The sequence below is a fragment of the Lathyrus oleraceus genome, chromosome 7 (assembly GCF_024323335.1).
Source record: "Lathyrus oleraceus cultivar Zhongwan6 chromosome 7, CAAS_Psat_ZW6_1.0, whole genome shotgun sequence".
Lineage (NCBI taxonomy): Eukaryota > Viridiplantae > Streptophyta > Magnoliopsida > Fabales > Fabaceae > Lathyrus > Lathyrus oleraceus.
In genome coordinates, this window is record NC_066585.1 from 405718626 (window position 1) to 405738165 (window position 19540).

Sequence of the window (19540 nt, forward strand, 5' to 3'; positions counted from 1 at the left end):
TCTTGGTTAGTTTGTTTCTCAGGTTCCTCCGGTTCCTCTTCTTGGTTGGTAGGTACATTTTCTTTAGAAGTTTTGGTCTCGCTCATCGCTGGGTTTTGAGGCCCTTCGTAAGCGGTCCCACTTCATAACGAGATAGTGTTAGCTTGCCCTTGAGGGTTTGGTTGAGGTTGTCTAGGGAATTGCCCTCCAGGTGTAGTTTGTGGGGCTTGGTTTTGTGCTACCTGTGAGATCTGGGTTTCAAGCATCTTGTTGTGAGTGATTATCTGATCAACCTTGGTTCCTAATTGCGTTATAAGTTCGTTTACGTGAATGTTCTGGTTTAGGAATTCTTTATTTTGCTGAGTCTGGCCCGATATAAAGCTCTCCATGATCTTCTCAAGGTTAGACTTCTGGGGCACAACTTGCATAGGTTGGTTTGGTTTTTGGGCTTGATAACCTTTCCGTCTCTGAGGTTCATTATTTTGGATAGGGTTTTGGTTTTTATAGGAGAAATTTGGATGATTCTTCCATCCAGGGTTGTAAGTGTTTGAAAATGGGTTACCTTGGGCGTAATTCGCTTGGTCAGTGTTCAGGTCGTTCAAAAGGTTACAGTCCGCCGATTCGTGTCCTTTAGATCCACAGAGTTCGCACTCTGTATGGACTACTGCTACAGTGTTAGTGTTTGTAGACATATTTCGATCCTAAGGGCTAAAGTGCCCATTTTCGCCTGCATCATGTCTAGAGAGCTTATCTCATGTATTCCATCTTGGGTCTCCTTTTTCTCTATTGATGCTCGTTCAGTTCCCCATTGGTAATGGTTTTGGGCCATATCCTCAATTAGGTCACAAGCTTCGGGGTAAGGTTTTTCATCAGCGTGCCACCTGCGGCAGCGTCGATGCTCATCTTGGTGTTTTAATGGAGTCCATTGTAGAAGGTATGAACGATCAACCATTGTTCTAGGCCATGGTGTGGACAAACTCTTAATAGCTCTTTATATCTCTCCCAAGCTTCGAAAAATGATTCTCCTTGGTTTTGAGTAAATCTAGTTATTTGGTTTCGAAGAACAACAGTCTTACTAGGGGGGAAATATCTAGCAAGGAATACTCTCCTATGGTCTTCCCATGTAGTTATTGAATTGGCTGGAAGTGAATCTAACCATGAACGTGCTCTATCCCCGAGGGAGAACGAAAACAATATTAAACGGATCGCATCGGGTGAAGCGCCATTAGATTTAAATGTGTCGGCTAGTTGGATAAAAGCTTTTAAATGTTGATTCGGGTTCTCAGTAGAGAGACCCCGCGTATTGGTTTTGTTGCACTAATTGCAACAAAGACGGTTTTAGTTCGAAATTGTTAGCAGGAATAAGGGGGTTTACTATACTCGAACTAGGTTCCTCGTCAGAGGGTTGGGCAAATTCCTTAAGAGGTCTCTGTAAGACCCTAATTTTGACCCTAAGATCCCTCATGGCATCATATCATTTCACATTACATTTGCCTCAAGGATTATAGCATCTTGGCTCCTTAACCCTAGGGTGGAACTTTTGAGAGTTTGTTTGAGATCACCAAGCTTGCTTGAATTGTATATTGTTTCTTTTCTTATTTTGTTTACTAACCAAAAGCACAAAAATATGTCACTAACTTTGCCTGTTTTGTAGCTTGAGCAATCATGAGACCCAAGGCTCCTAGGTGGCCCCAATGTTCATTGAAATGACCAGGTGAAGGTGAAAGCAAGCATGACAATGGTTCCCAAAGCTCTCATTCATCATATATGCCTCCCAAGGATCTCAATTCATCATTTTAATCAAAGCAAACCAAAGGGCTTGAGGCTTGTTTCCCAAGGAAACCCTAATTCATCAATGCTTCAACTGTGCCTTGCTCATGAAGCAACCTCAACCCATGATCAAATAAAATCAAGGGAAGTTCTTCCATTCATCATTTTGATGCATATTTGAGCTTATTTGAGTCATCAATTCATCAAGATATGAGGTTTGGACTTGAGAAGTTGATCAGTCAATTCATCTGACTATTTCGAAGTACACTGAGACCTAACTTTTGATATGTTTGTCAAATGGAGATGTCCCCAAGAGAAACAATGTTCTTAAGAACCATATGAACAACTTTCATGTTCATAAAAAAATTATTTGAATATTGGAAGGTCATCATCCATTTCAAAACATTATAGGTCATTTTGACTGAAACCCTAATTTTAGGCAAACTTCCCGAGAACATAACTCATTCATTCTTCATGATTTTAAGGTGGTATAAAATGAATTGGAAAGTTCAAGATGTCTACTTAATTTGTTATGTTGTACATATTTTCATAATCCTAAAATAAATACATGTGATAATGCAAAACATTATAGGTCACTTTGGACCAAAGGCATTGAAATGTGAAAAAATCCAACTTCAAGTGCCCATATATTTCTCATCAAAAATCCAAATGATGCAAAATTTAAGTCCAAATTTATTGTATTTAAAATATATACAACTTTGATGTTGAAGGTTATTTCATTTGGAGCTTGCATCATTGAAACAGAAGGGCTTGAAGTTTGGCCATTTTTGAAATTTTCACATGTACATGTTTTGCACCTTACAATTCATGATCAATTTTCACTAATTTCCCAATTCCAAATGAAGTTTTTGTCAACATAACAATTTATCCTCATGCCAAGACCTTTCCAACCATTACCCATAAGGCCATGTTTCATTTTTGGAAATGCCATTTTCGAAGGGATGAACAATTTAGTGCATTTTTGGAAACCTATTTAAAATACATTGCATGAGCTCAACACATTACTTCTGCACGTCCGTTTTGATTCTATTTGGTATCAGCTTGCAATTCCAAGTGGAATTGGGCCCTCCATGCGCCTGTACAGGCCCATGCATGGAGGCCCTTTCCATCCATGCACATGCTTTGATCATGCATACCTTTACCATTTGCTATAAATAAGGGTCCAAGGCTTCACATTTAGACAACCTGAAGGAACCTGTTATGCTGCACGAATCCCTCCATAACCACACTCAAAGGAACTTTCTCTTTCTTTCAAAAATTTCATATCTAAATTTCAATTTCCTTGATTGATTTCTAGATCTATAGTTCCTAAGCCTTGCTCACCTTGATCCTAAGACTACACTGCAAGCAAAAGCTTTGAAGAATTGTGCTCTCAAGATCCTCATTTCAGAGGTTTACATCCAAACTTGTTTTCTTCGAATCTCTTTGTATATAGCTTCTTTCTTGCATTTGCTGGGTTGTCTGAAGTCCTCTCAATAGAGGCAATTGTTTTGTGCTTTGAATCTTTGAATTCCATCAAGTTTCAGTTGAACACCCCAAATTTCAACCTCTGATTTATTTCTCCATGGAAGTCTAGAGTGGAATTGGTTGGTACAGGGGTGATGTACATCACCCCAACTTTCATTTGATATATGGATCGTGGCATTTGGTGAAGTTTTGATCTCTGCAACTTTCACCGGCGTCAGAGGTCTCGCCAAAGAAGACGGTGGTGTACACCACCGTCCCAACTCCAGATCAAATCTGGACCGTGCATTCTTATTTCCAGATCAGATCTGAACCGTTCCATGTTATGACTTAATTAAAGGTCGTGTATTATGCATTGACTTGAGTGCACCTTGGACACGCGTATGTGATCCACATGATTTGCCAGCTCAATTAATGAGCTCAATCCAACGCTTCCTGTTTTTCCACATTTTTTATTTCTGATTTCATTTTTCATTTTATTTCTTTAATTCCATTTCATTTCAAAAAATCATATCTCACTCATTATTGGTCCAAAAAATGTGAGACCAATTGCATTATTTATCTTTTAATTTCTAGTTTCTAAAAATGATTTTTAATATTTTTGATTTTATCATTTGATATTTTTTAGGAATTTTCTCTTTTCTGGTTATTTTTAATTCATTTTAAATAGTTTTTGATATTCAAAAAATACAAAAATATTTTCTCTACCTCTTTGAATGATGATAGATCTATGAGTAATATTCTCATCAATTTATTAATTTATTTGAGATTTATTTGAGATTTTAATTCAATTAGGTTATTTTTATGCATTTTTAATTGATTAAAAATAGTTTCTGACTTCTAAAAATGCTGAAATTTTTTGTCAAACTTTGTTTGACCTTGTTGAACTTAGGATGATTCACTTGGACTTTTCAAAGATGATTTGAAGTGAATTTGAAGTTTGACCTTTAATTGTTTATTTTAATTTAAGTATTATTTTAATTTTGAAAAACACCAAAAATATTTTATTTGTCTCTTGACTTCTAATCTTCATTTTGCTTCTGTTTACTAATGTTTGACCTTGATTTCATCTATCTTTGATAAATGCTTGTTGATTATCTCATTTGATTTTCATTAATGCACTTTATTATTCATCTTCTTCTTCCTCTTCTTCTTATTTTTCTTTTTTTGATCAATGAGTTAAAGTTTGGTGGTTAGCCTTGACGTATGGGAGGTTTAACCTTCCTTGATTCAAATCTAATTCATCTTGGTCATAGATCAAGTGAATGGCTTTGCATTAAGGTTAGGTTACTTCCTAATCAAGCAAAGAACCTAAATCAATACAAGATCATTTCTCATCTTCTTTTGGCATGGCAAGTTGTAGGAGCTTGATTCACTAATCAAGATCTCTAACTTGTGTTGTTGCCTATAGTTTATTGACCGGCCTCAAATAGGTGTGACTACTACATTAGTCCACTTACGATTGCTTAACATACCGCTAAATTGCCTTATGGCACACTAATACTAACCATTAACCATTAACCATTAACATTTAATTCTTGCACTTTACATTTATGCAATTTACTATTCTTGTACATATTTTCTTTTGCCCCTTTGCTCATTTGAGCACATGTCTATGTTAATGCAATTTGCCTTTTGCTCACTTGAGCATATAATTGTGTATATATTATTGTGCTTGTGTTTTTGTTTTGATGGTTGTGGACCAAATGCAAAAAATGGACAAAAAGGACTTAGATTCTAAGACTTTCCCTATGCAAAAATGGAGTCAAAAGGCCTTAATGTTGAAGATGGATTAGAAGGACCAAATCTCTAAACTCACTCTTGTCCATTCTTGATTTGCTTCATGGAACTTTTTTGATGTGTGTGCTTTTGTGCAAGGGATTCCCATTTGAGTCAAAGTGAAGAACCATTGTCATGTGCATCTAAAGTGAGAGATACAAGAGCCATTGGAAGATTCCCAAGAGCTTTGCTTGATTGATTGATTGCTTGAGTGTACACTTATTTGCTTGCTTATTCCAAATGATGAGAGCTACTTGGATCATCAATATGATCTCAAGAAAGGAACTCCATTTGTGGTCTTATTTCTTCTCCTTCATCTCTTGTATGTTTAGGACTTAGCCATTCTTCTTCTTCCCTCCACTCTAACCCAAGCCAAAAAATTTGTGCAAACATTAGCACTTGTTTTCAAACATTAGAAACCTAAGCATTATGCTTTTGATTTTCAAACTTTCTTTTCATAACACTTATTTTGAATTGAATCCTTAAGTCAACTTTGACCATATTTTGTAAATACTTTTCATTGGTAAATATAACTCATTCAAATGCTTTTGTGGTTTCAATGGCCACTTCTTATCAAAAACTTTTCATAACCTTTAGCCATTAGGTTTGAGTTATCCTTGAGGTAGATATAATACTCACCTATATCCTTAGTGATGGACAATGAGTCTTCCATGCTTATTATAGGGTTAACCCCTCACTAGCATGTTGAAGTTATCCTCACATGGTGGATTTGTAGTTTTAGGTTGAGTTTTCTCCCTTGGATAACAAAAGACTGTAAGGCTTTTGGACTAATCCATTCACCAACTTGTTTTGAGATTTTTACCCCGAACTACGAGGTTTTGATCCTAATCTTTTTTAAGATGGTACGTAGGTAATGGCTTTATCCATTCAAACACAAAAATTGTAAATAATTTGTACATTCTTCTCTCATATCCCCAATCATGTTTGCACAAACAAATTTTCATAAAATATCAACCTTACAACAAATGTGAAAAGGGCTCCCTAGGAGTACCTAGGATGTTTTGGGTGCCTAAAATCTTCCCATTGCATAACCAACCCCCTTACCCCGATCTCTGACATTTTTATTAGTTTTTGATTCGATAAAACTTCTCAGTTTTTATTCGCTTTCTAACCTTTCCTTTGGATAAATAGAAGTGCGGTGGCGATTCGAATTGTTTGATTTACTTTTGATTTAGTCAATAAATCTAAAGGTAACGAATACCCCGCTACAGAAAAGTGGCGACTCTGCTGGGGAAATTTGCCTAGTGGGTTTTGCCTACTTTTCACACTTGTTGTATTGTATTGTATATTATTTTTGTGACATATTTTTTGTGCAATTTGGGATTACTGTATTGTATGTAATGATTGAATTGCTTTATATATTAATTCCTTGTATGCTTGGTGATCTTTGTGAGATGAGTTCTATACCCGAACTTGAGTGCACTTAGGATAGGACAATGGCATAGTTTTGTTGACTTGTGTGGAGTTATTCCTTAGCAAGTTGACTTGCAAGCCCATTCACTTGGTGGAGGTCATGTTGGGATCAATAATGTCACACGAGTAGTCGTGGTTAGGCATTACTCTTTCCAATATAGACCTTAGAAGCCAAGGACTTTAGTTTACCAAGCCCATCTTGGCCTATTTTTAGGACGTAGTGCGAAGGTCGTTCAAGTGTAATATTTGATATGATTGTTACGCGATGCTACACTCATAAGAGTCTCTCTTGAGAATATTTTTGGAATACGAGTAGTCGTTTATCCGATAATATCCGAAAGATGGGATGATGACTATGGGAACCTCTTGTAGAACATGTTTGGCAGGTTTAAACCCTAGTACACTCCCTTTTGGTGGTTCTTAACTGAGACTCGATTCTCGTGACTTGCAACAAACCCTTGATTCATGGTTGATCCGTTCTTGTGTATTCTTAATATCAATGGAACTTGGGTGTTGATAAGGTGTAAACCATAATCCACCAAAATGGATGATTGATATTAAGGATGACTTGATCCATCCCATGACCTTTGTGTGGTGTGCTTTGCTTGACCCTTGAGTGTGATTGTTGCATCCATGCATTCATGCACCCATTTGCATCCATATCATCAAAAATGAGAAAATTTTCAAGGAACTTAAGAGGTCTATTTGCAAATTTTCAGACATGGAAAGACAAAGAAGGAATACGAAGAAGTACAGTTTCAGACAACCCGACTTGAAAGAGGTAAGGAATTTGACATCCTATGTATTAGATCCCTTGGATTTCAAGGCTCATCATGGGAAGCTTCTATCTATTTTGGCTACTCAGGTGGACAAAGATCTGATGAGTGTATTGGTGCATTTCTATGATCCCTTGTACCGTTGCTTCGAATTTCCGGATTTCCAGCTCTTGCCTACGCTTGAGGAGTATACCTATCCTAGATCAGTTGCCGTTCAGTGGCTTAGAGAGGGTTCCTACTTCTCAAGAAATTGCTGATATGTTGCATATAGATGAATCTCTGGTTGGTGCTCATATGACTACCAAAGGTGGAATTCAAGGTCTCCCTTCTGAGTTTCTCATTGCTCAAGCTACTTTGTATGGGAAGGCCATGAGTGAGGACGCCTTTGAGGCCATATTTGTACTTCTCATCTATGGGCTAGTGTTATTCCCCAACATCGACAAGTTTGTGGATGTGAACGCTATTAGGATTTTCTCTACTCTTAATCCTATTCCGACTCTGTTGGGTGACACTTACTTTTCTTTGCATATGAGGAATGTAAAGGGGGGTGGTACCATTTTGTGTTGTTTGCCTCTGCTGTACAGGTGGTTTATTTCGCACTTGCCGCAAACGGCCGCCTTCAAGGAATACAAAGGATGTCTACGGTGGTCCACGAGACTTATGTCTCTCACTAATGATGATATCTTTTGGTACAAACGTGTATATGATGGTGTGCAGATTATCGACTCTTATGGTGAATTCTCCAATGTGCCTCTTCTTGGTACATGTGGTGGGATTAACTACAACCCTATTTTGGCACGTCGTCAGCTTGGGTTCCCCTTAAAGGATAAACCTAATAACATTCTGTTAGAAGATGTGTTCTTTTAGGAGGGTAAAGATCCCTAAGGCTTGAAGGGCAGGATGGTTCGCGCTTGGTGCAAGATCCATAGGAAGGGAAGGAAAGAGCTTGGTCCGAAGAACTGTATTGATTTGGAACCCTATACCTCGTGGGTTAGGAGGAGAGCTTCTGAATATCTTATGCCTTATGAGTATCCGAGACCTACACCTTTGGTTGTGGCTGGGCCTTCAACCCTCCCTGACCAAGGACTAGAGGAGTTGAGAGACGAAGACTGTTCACGTGCTTGGGTCCGTGAACGAGAGGAGCTACTTCAACAACTTAGAGATAAGGATGCATTGATAGAGTTTCTCGAGCATCAGGTTATCGACGAGCCTAATGATGTGGTGACTTCTCTTCTTCCTCAGTCTTCCAAGTTCTGGAAGAGGAAGTACGATCGACTCGCCAAAGAGAAGGTAGATATGGAGGCAGCCTATGAGAGGGAGGTGAAGAGGCTTCATGCAACTTACCTTCCAGTCTCCATAGCTTTAGATGATTGCTTCTAGGGTTCTATAGGATGTTCATTTTCCTTCTCTCTTGTATTGTATTTGGTTACCAAGATTGTACTTCTTTGGAGTAAAAATATTTTCCAGATATTATTGATATGAGATTTCCATATATGTCTAAATGATTAATATTTTCAAATATTTGCAAATAGGACTCTAAAGTTCCTCTGATTAAAAATAAATCATATGCACAAGCATTGCATGCATCATGTGCATAAGCAGGTTTTTCCCCAGGCTTCTTGTTCAATGGTCTTACTCTGTGTTCTTCATTTATTTTGAAGATAAGCTGACTCACCGGTACTACACTCGAGCCAACACTTCAAGACTGATGGATCACTTAGAGCAAGAGAACCGAGAACTCAAGGAGGAAGTGACCAGATTGACTGCCCTGATGGAGTCTTTCATGGCCACCCAAAGTCAGTCGTCTCCGACACCTTCAACTCCTCCCCAAAGGACAGTCATCTCTGAGATTGCCTCTTCAACAGTGCCTGCGGCCAGCGCCCACTTTGCACCAACTGCTATGCCAGCTGGGTTTCCCTGGGGGATACTCGCAAACTTTGTTCCTGAGGGTCTTGCCCCCATGTTTGCTTCTCTGCCGACATCTAGCCCGGTCCTCGCCGTTCCACCTCCTATCGTGCATACTATGCCAAGAGTAGACGACACCATCTACCACTCTGAGCCGTCCGAGAGCCTAGATGTATATGAAAAGATGGATTCAATGAATGATCAGTTTCTTGAACTCCGCAAGGAACTAAAAACTCTTAGAGGAAAGGACCTCTTTGGCAAGTCTGCTGCTGAACTCTGCCTAGTTCCAAATGTCAAAATACCTGTAAAGTTCAAAGTACCTGACTTTGAAAAGTATAAGGGAAATACTTGCCCTCTCAGCCATCTGGTTATGTATGCGAGGAAGATGTCAACTCAGACCGACAATGATCAACTCCTCATTCATTATTTCCAGGACAGACTGTCTGGTGCTGCCCTGAGGTGGTATATGGGCTTGGACAGTGCGAACATCCGATCCTTCAATGATCTCGGCGAAGCTTTCGTCATGAAATACAAGTATAATGTGGATATGGCTCCCGATAGGGATCAATTGAGAGCCATGTCCCAGAAGGACAAGGAAACTTTCAAGGAGTATGCCCAGAGGTGGCGAGAACTAGCATCACAGATTGTGCCTCCGCTGGAAGAAAAAGAAATGACCAAGATCTTCCTGAAGACCTTGAGCTCATTTTATTATGAGTGGATGATTTCCAGCGCTCCTTCTGACTTCACCGAGATGGTGAACATGGGGATGCATCTGGAGGAAGGAGTCAGGGAAGGGCGCCTGACTAGAGAAGAAGGCTCTTCTGCCAAACGATATGGGGCATTTGGAAAGAAGAAAGATGGCGAGGCACATGCTGTGACCTCCCATTTTAAACCCATAAGACCCTCAGTAAGGAGGAAGATCGTGCGTCCCGCCGGTAATCAGCATCAAGTGGCTCACATAGCACCTATTTTCATAGAAAATTAGCACTATCAGCATAATAACCAGCAACAACAACATCAACAATATCAACAACAATAACACCGTCCTCAACATTAGGCCTACCAACCTCGAAACAACAATCAAACTAGTACCAGCTATTAGAGGAAGAGGGTCACCTTTGATCCTATTCCTATGACCTACGCAGAACTATATCCCTCTTTGATAGAAAGGAATCTGATTACTCCACGCGACCCACCGGCTATACCTACCAATCCTCAGTGGTGGTATAAGCCCGAGCTACATTGTGTTTATCATTCCGGTGCTCCCGGACATGACGTGGAAAACTGTTACCCGCTGAAGACCAAGGTTCAAGACCTTGTGAGAAGTCATATCTTATGTTTCGAGGACGTAGGTCCCAACGTTAAGAAGAACCCATTGCCCGAGCATGGGAAATCTGCTGTCAATATGGTCCAGGGCTGCCCTGGTAAATATAAAGTCAAATATGTCAACCATATTCGAAAATCATTGGTCGAGATGCACAGACTGTTGTGTGAATACAGTCACTATGAGCACGACCATGACAGATACCGAGTTTGCACTGTCAATTAGAGGGGATGCCGCCAAGTCCGTAAAGACATCCAAGAAATGCTGGATGAAGGTGTAATTGAAATACTTCAGAATCGCGATGGTGATGATGAAGTCAATGTGATATCACCAATATTTAGGATCCCAGAGCCTGTTGTCATCCGATATGATGGCAGCAAATAGAAGGCTTCTCCCTCTTTGATAATTAAACCAGCTGGCCATGTGCCATATTCTTCTGATAAGGCTGTCCTCTATCGTTACAATGTTGTAGCATTGGAAGATGGGAAGGAGGTGCCCCTGCCCTCTACCTCTGTTGTTAATATCGCCGATGTCAGCGGCCTGACCCGTAGTGGTCGTGTTTTCTCGGCTCCACCGAAACCCCAGGCTGACATCAGAAGGGCTGATGTTGCTGATTGTGTTGTGCGCCCGGTTGGGAATGCTGTTATTGCTCCGAATCCGACACTTGTTGCTAATAAACCTGCCACCGCTGTAAGAACTCCTGTCTCTGCTTGCCAGAATGGCACAATGAAAGAAGACTGTGATGAGATGCTGAGGCTCATCAAGAGGAGTGAATACAATGTTGTAGATCATCTTCTATAAATGCCATCAAAGATCTCTGTGTTATCTTTGTTGATGAATTCAGAACCACACCGTGAAGCTCTGCAGAAGGTGTTGGATGTGGCGTATGTAGACCATGACGTCACAATAGAAAAATTCGATAGTATTGTTGCAAATGTTACCGCTTGTAACAGTCTGAGTTTTTGTGATGCTGATCTCCCTGAGGAGGGAAGAGACCATAATTTGGCACTTCACATATCTATGAGCTGCAAGGATGATGCCATGTCTAATATGCTGGTAGACACTGGATCATCATTGAATGTGTTGCCAAAGTCCACTCTGGCCAGATTGTCATACCAGGGGCCTCCCATGAGGCAGAGTGGAGTAGTGGTAAAAGCTTTTGATGGATCCCGTAAAACGGTGATTGGTGAGGTTGAGCTCCCAGTCAAGATTGGACCAAGTGATTTCTAGATCACTTTTCAGGTCATGGATATCCACCCATCATATAGCTGTCTGTTGGGTAGACCATGGATTCACGAGGCAGGCGCCGTGAAATCCACTCTACACCAGAAATTGAAATTTATCAAGAACAAAAAGTTAGTGGTGGTAGGGGGAGAGAAGGCTCTCCTGGTTAGCCATATGTCTTCCTTTTCTTATATAGACGTTGAGGATGAAGTTGGAACGCCGTTCCAAGCTTTATCTATTGCTGAGCCTACTAAGAAAGGAACTTCTTCATTTGCATCATACAATGATGCTAAGTTGGCCATTGAGCATGGCACAACTACTGGTTTGGGACAAATGATCAAGCTAGAAGACAACAAATCCCGGGCTGGCATAGGGTATTCTTCTGGCACTTTTAACAAGCGTGGGCTGTTTTAGAGTGGGGGATTCATCCACACCATCCAAGACGAGGGAGCTGCTGCTATTGTGGAAGAAGATGCAGAGGAGGATTCTGGAAATTTTGTCATCCCTGGAGGGGTCTGCAATAACTGGGTCGTTGTTGATGTTCCAACAGTTGTCCATAAGTCAACGTAATGTTCATTTTGTTTAAAAACCCTCCTCTCATGCCAAAAGGAGGAGTGATGACATTGTTGGCTCATAAATACAATGATATTTTCATTCAATAAATTCATGTTAAAAGTTTGTTTTTCCAATTATTTTCACTTTTTGCATGAAATTGGTGATCACATAAAACCCTAAAAAATAGAATAAAATCAATCTTTTCATCTGCATAATGATTTGCTTTGTTTGAATTCTAAAATCTCTTTATATCCAAAATCATTATGCAGGTTGATCAAACCCATTGAACATAATGATCCAACACCATCTCCCAACTTTGAAATCCCTGTATTTGAAGCGGAAGAAAATGATGTTGAAGAGATTCCTGACGAGATTACCCGTCTACTTGAGCACGAAGAGAAGATCATTCAGCCGCATCTTGAGAATCTAGAAACAATCAACTTGGGGTCTGAAGACTGTGTTCGTGAAGTGAAGATTGGGGCACTCCTTGAAGAATCTGTTAAGAAGGGGTTGATTGAGTTGTTACGAGAATACGTCGACGTCTTTGCCTGGTCATATGAAGACATGCCTGGTCTACATACTGATATCGTGCAACATTTCCTTCCGTTGAAGCCTGAGTGTGTGCTTGTGAAGCAGAAACTCAGAAGAACTCATCCCGATATGGCAGTGAAGATTAAAGAAGAAGTTCAGAAGCAAATTGATGTGGGGTTTCTGGTGACTTCTACATATCCTCAGTGGGTGGCCAATATTCTGCTCATGCCTAAGAAAGATGGAAAAGTCCGAATGTGTGTGGACTATCGAGACTTGAATAAAGCTAGTCCGAAAGATGATTTTCCTCTACCACATATTGATATGTTGTTAGATAATACAACTAAATTCAATGTCTTCTCGTTTATGGACGGATTTTCCGAATATAATCAGATTAAAATGGCACCCGAGGATATGAAGAAGACAATATTCATCACACCTTGGGGAACATTCTATTATCGAGTGATGCCCTTCGGTTTGAAGAACGCCAGAGCCACGTATCAACGAGCTATGACTACCCTGTTTCACGATATGATGCACTAGGAGATTGAGGTATACGTTGATGATATGATTGCAAAGTCGAGAACAGAAGCTGAACATGTAGAGCACTTGTTGAAGCTATTTTAGTGTTTGAGGAAGTATAAGCTTCGTCTGAATCCTAACAAGTGTACATTTGGAGTCCTTTCCGGCAAGTTATTAGGTTTTATTGTCAGCGAGAGAGGTATTGAGGTTGACCCTGCCAAGGTCAAAGCAATACAAGAGATGTCTGCGCCCAAAACTGAGAAGCAAGTCTGAGGTTTTCTCGGCCACTTGAATTATATTTCTCGATTTATATCCCACATGACTACCATATGTGCGCCGATATTCAAGCTCCTTCGGAAATATCAGCGTCATGATTAGACCGAGGATTGCCAAAAAGCCTTTGACAGTATTAAAGAGTATCTATCTGAGCCCCCGATTCTGTCTCCGCCTGTGGAAGGAAGACCATTGATTATGTATCTGACAGTTCTTTAAGACTCTATGGGTTGTGTCCTTGGTCAGCAAGACGAATCAGGGAAGAAGGAATATGCTATCTATTACCTGAGTAAGAAGTTCACTGATTACGAGTCTCGCTACTCAATGCTTGAGAAAACATGTTACGCTTTGGCTTGGGCTACTAAGCGCTTAAGCCAGTATATGTTGAATCATACGACTTGGTTGATATCCAAAATGGATCCGATCAAGTATATCTTTGAGAAGCCTGCTTTAACTGGGAGGATTTTCCGTTGGCAGATGTTGTTATCTGAGTATGATATTGAGTATCGAGCTCAAAAGGCTATTAAAGGTAGTATCTTGGCTGACCACTTGGCACATCAACCAATCGAGGATTATCAGTCAGTTCAGTACGATTTCCCAGACGGGGAGATTCTGTATTTGAAAATGAAAGACTGCGATGAGCCTACGCTCGACGAAGGGCCAGAGCCTGGTTCCCGTTGGAGCATGGTATTTGACGGCGCTGTAAATCAGTACGGAAATGGTATTGGGGAAGTGATTATTACTCCTCAGGGCACACATTTTCCTTTTACAGCAAGGTTACCTTTCAAATGCACGAATAATATGGCTGAATATGAGGCCTGTATTATGGGTTTGGAAGAGTGTATTGATCTTAAGATCAAGCATCTTGATGTTTACGGTGATTCGACCCTTGTTGTTAATCAGATTAAGGGTGAATGGGAGACGAATCAACATGGCCTCATCCCATATAGAGATTATGCGAGGAGGATTTCAACATTCTTTACCGAGATTGATTTTCATCATATTCCTCGAGATGAGAATCGGATGGCAGATGCACTTGTTACACTTGCTTCGATGATCGTGGTGAGACTCTGGAATGAGGTTCCCAATATCACTGTGATGCGCTTGGATAGACCAGCTCATGTATTTGCAGTGGAAGAAGTGAAGGATGATAAGACATGGTATTATGATATCAAGTGTTTTCTTCAAAGTCAGATTTACCCTCCTGGGGCATCTGTGAAAGAAAGGAAAACTTTGAGGAGATTATCAGGCAGTTTCTACCTCAATGGTGATGTGCTTTATAAGAGGAATTTTGACATGGTTCTGCTCAGATGCGTGGATAGACACGAAGCAGACCTGTTAATGACTTAATTCCATGAGGAAGAATTGGCTAGGAAGATGTTGAGAGCAGGCTACTATTGGCTGACAATGGAGTCTGACTGCTGCAAATATGTTAAGAAATGCCATAAGTGTCAGATTTATGCGGATAAGATTCATATTCCCCCGACACTTCTGAATGTGATTTCATCACCATGGCCTTTCTCCATGTGGGGAATTGACATGATTGGCATGATAGAGCCGAAAGCGTCCAACGATCACAGATTTATTCTCGTAGCAATTGATTACTTCACCAAGTGGGTTGAAGCAGCATCATACGCAAACGTGACCAGGCAGGTGGTTGTGAATTTTATCAAGAATCAACTCATATGCCGTTATGGTGTGCCAGACAAGATCATTACTGATAATGGATCTAACTTGAACAACAAGATGATGAAAGAATTGTGTAGTGAGTTAAAGATTGCGCATCAAAATTCTTCTCCTTATAGACCCAAGATGAATGGGGCTGTTGAAGCTACTAATAAGAATATCAAGAAGATTGTACAGAAGATGGTTGTTACATACAAAGATTGGCATGAGATGTTGCCATTCGCCTTGCATGGATATCGTAAATTTGTCCGCACTTTTACAGGGGCAACCCCTTTCTCCCTTGTATATGGCATGGAGGTTGTGCTCCCAGTAGAGGTGGAGATCCCATTAATAAGAGTCTTGATGGAAGCCAAGTTTACTGATGCTGAATGGGTCCAGAGTCGTTACGACCAATTGAATTTGATAGAAGAGAAGAGATTGACTGCCATGTGTCATGGTCAGTTATATCAGCAGAGGATGAAGAAAGCCTTTGATAAGAAGGTCAAGCCTCGTGTGTTCCGAGAAGGTGACCTTGTGCTCAAGAAAGTCTTGTCTTTCACGCCCGATTCCAGGGGCAAGTGGACTCCAAACTATCAAGGTCCATATGTTGTTAAGAGAGCCTTTTCAGGCGGTGCTTTGATACTTACAACTATGGATGGAGAGGATTTCACTCGTCCTGTGAATTCAGATGCAGTCAAAAAATACTTCGCCTAAAATAAAATCAGAATAGCTCGCTAAGTTGAAAACCCGAAAGGGCGGCTTAGGCAAAAATGAGCGTCTCGGTGGATTGAAAACCCGAAAGGGCGATCCAGGCAAAAGTTAGAGACATAAAAAATGAATATGTATCCCGCTATATTGAGTACCTCACCCTGGGGCAATCTAGGCAAAAATTAGGGATTTTTGCAATTAACTACATCCTGACAAGACTTTGTTCTACAACTATCAACTGTCAAAGATTCTCGCTCAGTCATCGTCAACTGAAGCTTCAAATACATCGGATTCAGAGTTGGTGGAGAAATGGTCATTATGTTCAATGTAGCCCTTTTCCAATATATATCACCAATTTCAAATTTGTAAAGATCCATGGAGTCTTGCCATTTGCAGACTACCATTCCATCAAATAAATTTGAGCCTTTGTCCAATTCTTTGCACTCTTATTTGTTTCTATTCAACAAATATTTTGCATGTTTTAATTGATAAATATCATTGTTTTAAATAAATAAAATTCTCACAAATTGTTTTTAAACAAAGTGAACATTCACAATGACAAAAAGGATACTTGGGACGTCTTCAGTGCTCTCCCAAGGATGGTATGATCTCCAAAAGGGTAAAACAGTTGTTCATATTCCCAGCATACTTGTATCCTCTTCATTATCTTTCAGGTTGTCTCCTCCGCGAGTGCAGAAGAAGATTATGCATCACCAAATCCCCAGAGAGTTTGGGAGTCTGGTCCTAATCTTCTAGCTCCCCAGTGAGGCTTGATTTAGCATTTGTGTTATCAATTATATGGTTGTCATCCCTTGCGTGGATTGACCTAAAATCCCTTATAGATTGATAAATTGAATATGCTTAATCTTTTCGAAGAAGTGGGTTTTCCCTCACTTCAAGTTAGAAATCTCTCCGCCAGAGTGAGCAGGAAATCCCCAGCATAAGCAGAATTATCATCAAGGTTGGTTTATAGCTTTTCCCCTGCGGACTTGTCTACTTTGATCTCCAGCAGATTTTCTCCTCGACCATCCTCAGCAAGGTTGTTCCCACTTTTACTCCTCAGTATGGTCACCAACAGGGTATCCCCAGTAGATCGCCTACAGATAATCCCCAGTTCGGTCGTCAGTAGTGTTTCCCCAGTGGAGTTGTCTGATCAGAGCTTGTTTGTTATTTTCCCTCTGAGTAGAGCGGGTGTTGAAAATGTTTATTTTCTATCCCCAGCGGAGTAGTGTTCTCTTCTCCTCGGCAGATATGATTTATCCAACAGTGCAACGAAATGTGTTGGTGTTAGAACTTTTTGATTGGTTCTCCTTTCCCGATAGAGATTTTTGTGTCCTGGTATCTGTCACCCCATCAGATTGGATGTCCTCCAGTGGGCCTGGATTTCTCTTTTGAGATATAGTACCGGATGTTTGTCCATTGATTCCTGGACCTGGTTGTGTTAGATATGTCTGTTTGTCAGCATTAATCATACATAAACCACGCATATATATGCATATTCTCAATATTTAGATATTCATGCCGCATTCTTTTCCATATATCTTTGTTTGTTGTCTCCTGCTATTTGGTGATACATATTTCCCCAAGCAGATGTTTGTGTCTGATCTCTCCATATAGAGTCAGCCCCATAGGCAGAAAGTGTTTACCCTTTCTCCCATATTCCCCACTGAGTTATGTCCTCGTGGATGATTGTTATTTCAGTTTCCTCCCAAAACATGTATTAGGATGGAGTTTCTCCTCTGAGATATATCCTCATTGGGTTGAGTCTTGTTTCATTGTGTCTCTCTAGTTTGCTCCTAGACTGACTGCTCTTGTTATATCCCTTGCACTACCCCGTAGTTTAGATGAACGATTGCTCAGTAACCGGTAATTGTCCATCTTTTCCCCGACGGAGTTTCTGTGGCATTCTACCCAGTAACCGGTAGTTGTAAGTCCTATTGTCTGTGGTTTTCTACCCTCATACCAGTAGTTGTAAACCCCATTTTATCCCCTTGCAGAGTTAACCTTATTTTGGTCATCCTAACCGATGGCGGTTACTCTTCTGTGGTTTTCTACCCAGTATCTGGTAGATGTAATCCCCTCCTTGTTGGTTATCTTTATCTAATATTCGGTATCGATATTCCTTCACTTTTGACTATATCTCCCAGTAACCGGTGATAAGTCTCTCGGATGATTGCTCTGATATAGCAATTTATCCCCAGCGAGTCATGTTTCATTTACCCTTGTTTGGCAATGATTGTTTCTCCCTTTGATTGGTCATCAGCTTATACCTAGTATTCGGTGTCCCGATGTCCTTTCCTTTCGGTCGATTTATCCTTTATTAACCCAATAATCTTTTGTGGATAATCTTCCATGCGAGTATGTTATCTACGTTCTGACGGTAATATATAATATATCTCATGCGCTCTTCGGTCGAAGTCTTTTGTTCTTCCCCAGTCGAGTAAGATTCGTATTTCCTTATGGAACCGAATGTCCATCCTGTAATCGAGTTTGCCTTTTCATCCCTCCTTTCGGATGATGAGTGTTTTGGAAATATTCCCCAATTCATGCCTGGTTGGTCACCTTATATGCCCAGTAACCGGTATCCCTGGTGTTCCTTCCCTTCTACTCCCTATTATGACTTCTTTTGTCCCCTGTGGAGTCAGATTTTCCTGAGTAAAAGTATACCTTTTTAGGTCTTCCTCAGATGATTTTGGATGTTTGATATCTCTCACCCTCATACAGGTTTTAGATATTCACTCTCCCCGAGCGTGTTGTTCTCTCACCCTCATACCGGTGTCTCGATCACATGTCTCCTTGAGCTTATTACCCAGTAACCGGTAATACCTCATTATATTGTTTCCTCAGATGAGTCCTCTTTGGACATTCGCCAGCAAAGTCCCTTAGTGGATTTTCCCATCTGAGTCCGAATTTTCATCCGAAGTATCCTTTATGGATAGTTTTTGTTGTATTGGCATATTCCCCAATACATGCATCTTTGCGTCAGCTCGAGTCTTTCCATTGATTTATTTTCATGGAATTCCCCTCGTGTCTCTCAGCAAGTTTTAAGTCGTGACCTGCTCACGCATTTTATTCACTTTATTCCCCGTTAGAGTCCCTAGAGTCTCTGTCCCATTTAGGAGTGTATTACTCATATGGATTTTCATTTTCTTTTGATTTCTTTTCTTCTTTGTGGACACATATCCCCACAAAGTATTAATTCTTGCATACATACATTTTCATTATGAGGTATCTTAGGGGCCAAAATTCGTCTCTTTGTTATTATTTAAGCCCATTCTACTTCGTCGAGACGAAGATGTTAACCTTCACTTCTCCGGCTAGAATGACCTTAAATAGGGGCATCTGTAAGACCCTAATTTTGACCCTAAGATCCCTCATGACATCATATCATTTCACATTACATTTGCCTCAAGGATCATAGCATCTTGGCTCCTTAACCATAGGGTGGGAACTTTTGAGAGTTGGTTTGAGATCACCAAGCTTGCTTGAATTGTATATTATTGCTTTTCTTATTTTGTTTACTAACCAAAAGCACAAAAATATGTCACTAACTTTTCTTGTTTTGTAGCTTGAGCAATCATGAGACCCAAGGTTCCTAGGTGGCCCCATGTTC

General features: G+C 40.3%; 1 non-coding gene across 1 annotated transcript; it reads left to right on the forward strand.

The window, feature by feature from the left end:
* Nucleotides 1-937: 937 nt before the first annotated feature.
* Nucleotides 938-1044, forward strand: LOC127108687 (small nucleolar RNA R71). The gene has a single exon (XR_007796210.1). It is a non-coding gene; the product is annotated as a small nucleolar RNA R71 (small nucleolar RNA).
* Nucleotides 1045-19540: the final 18496 nt, after the last annotated feature.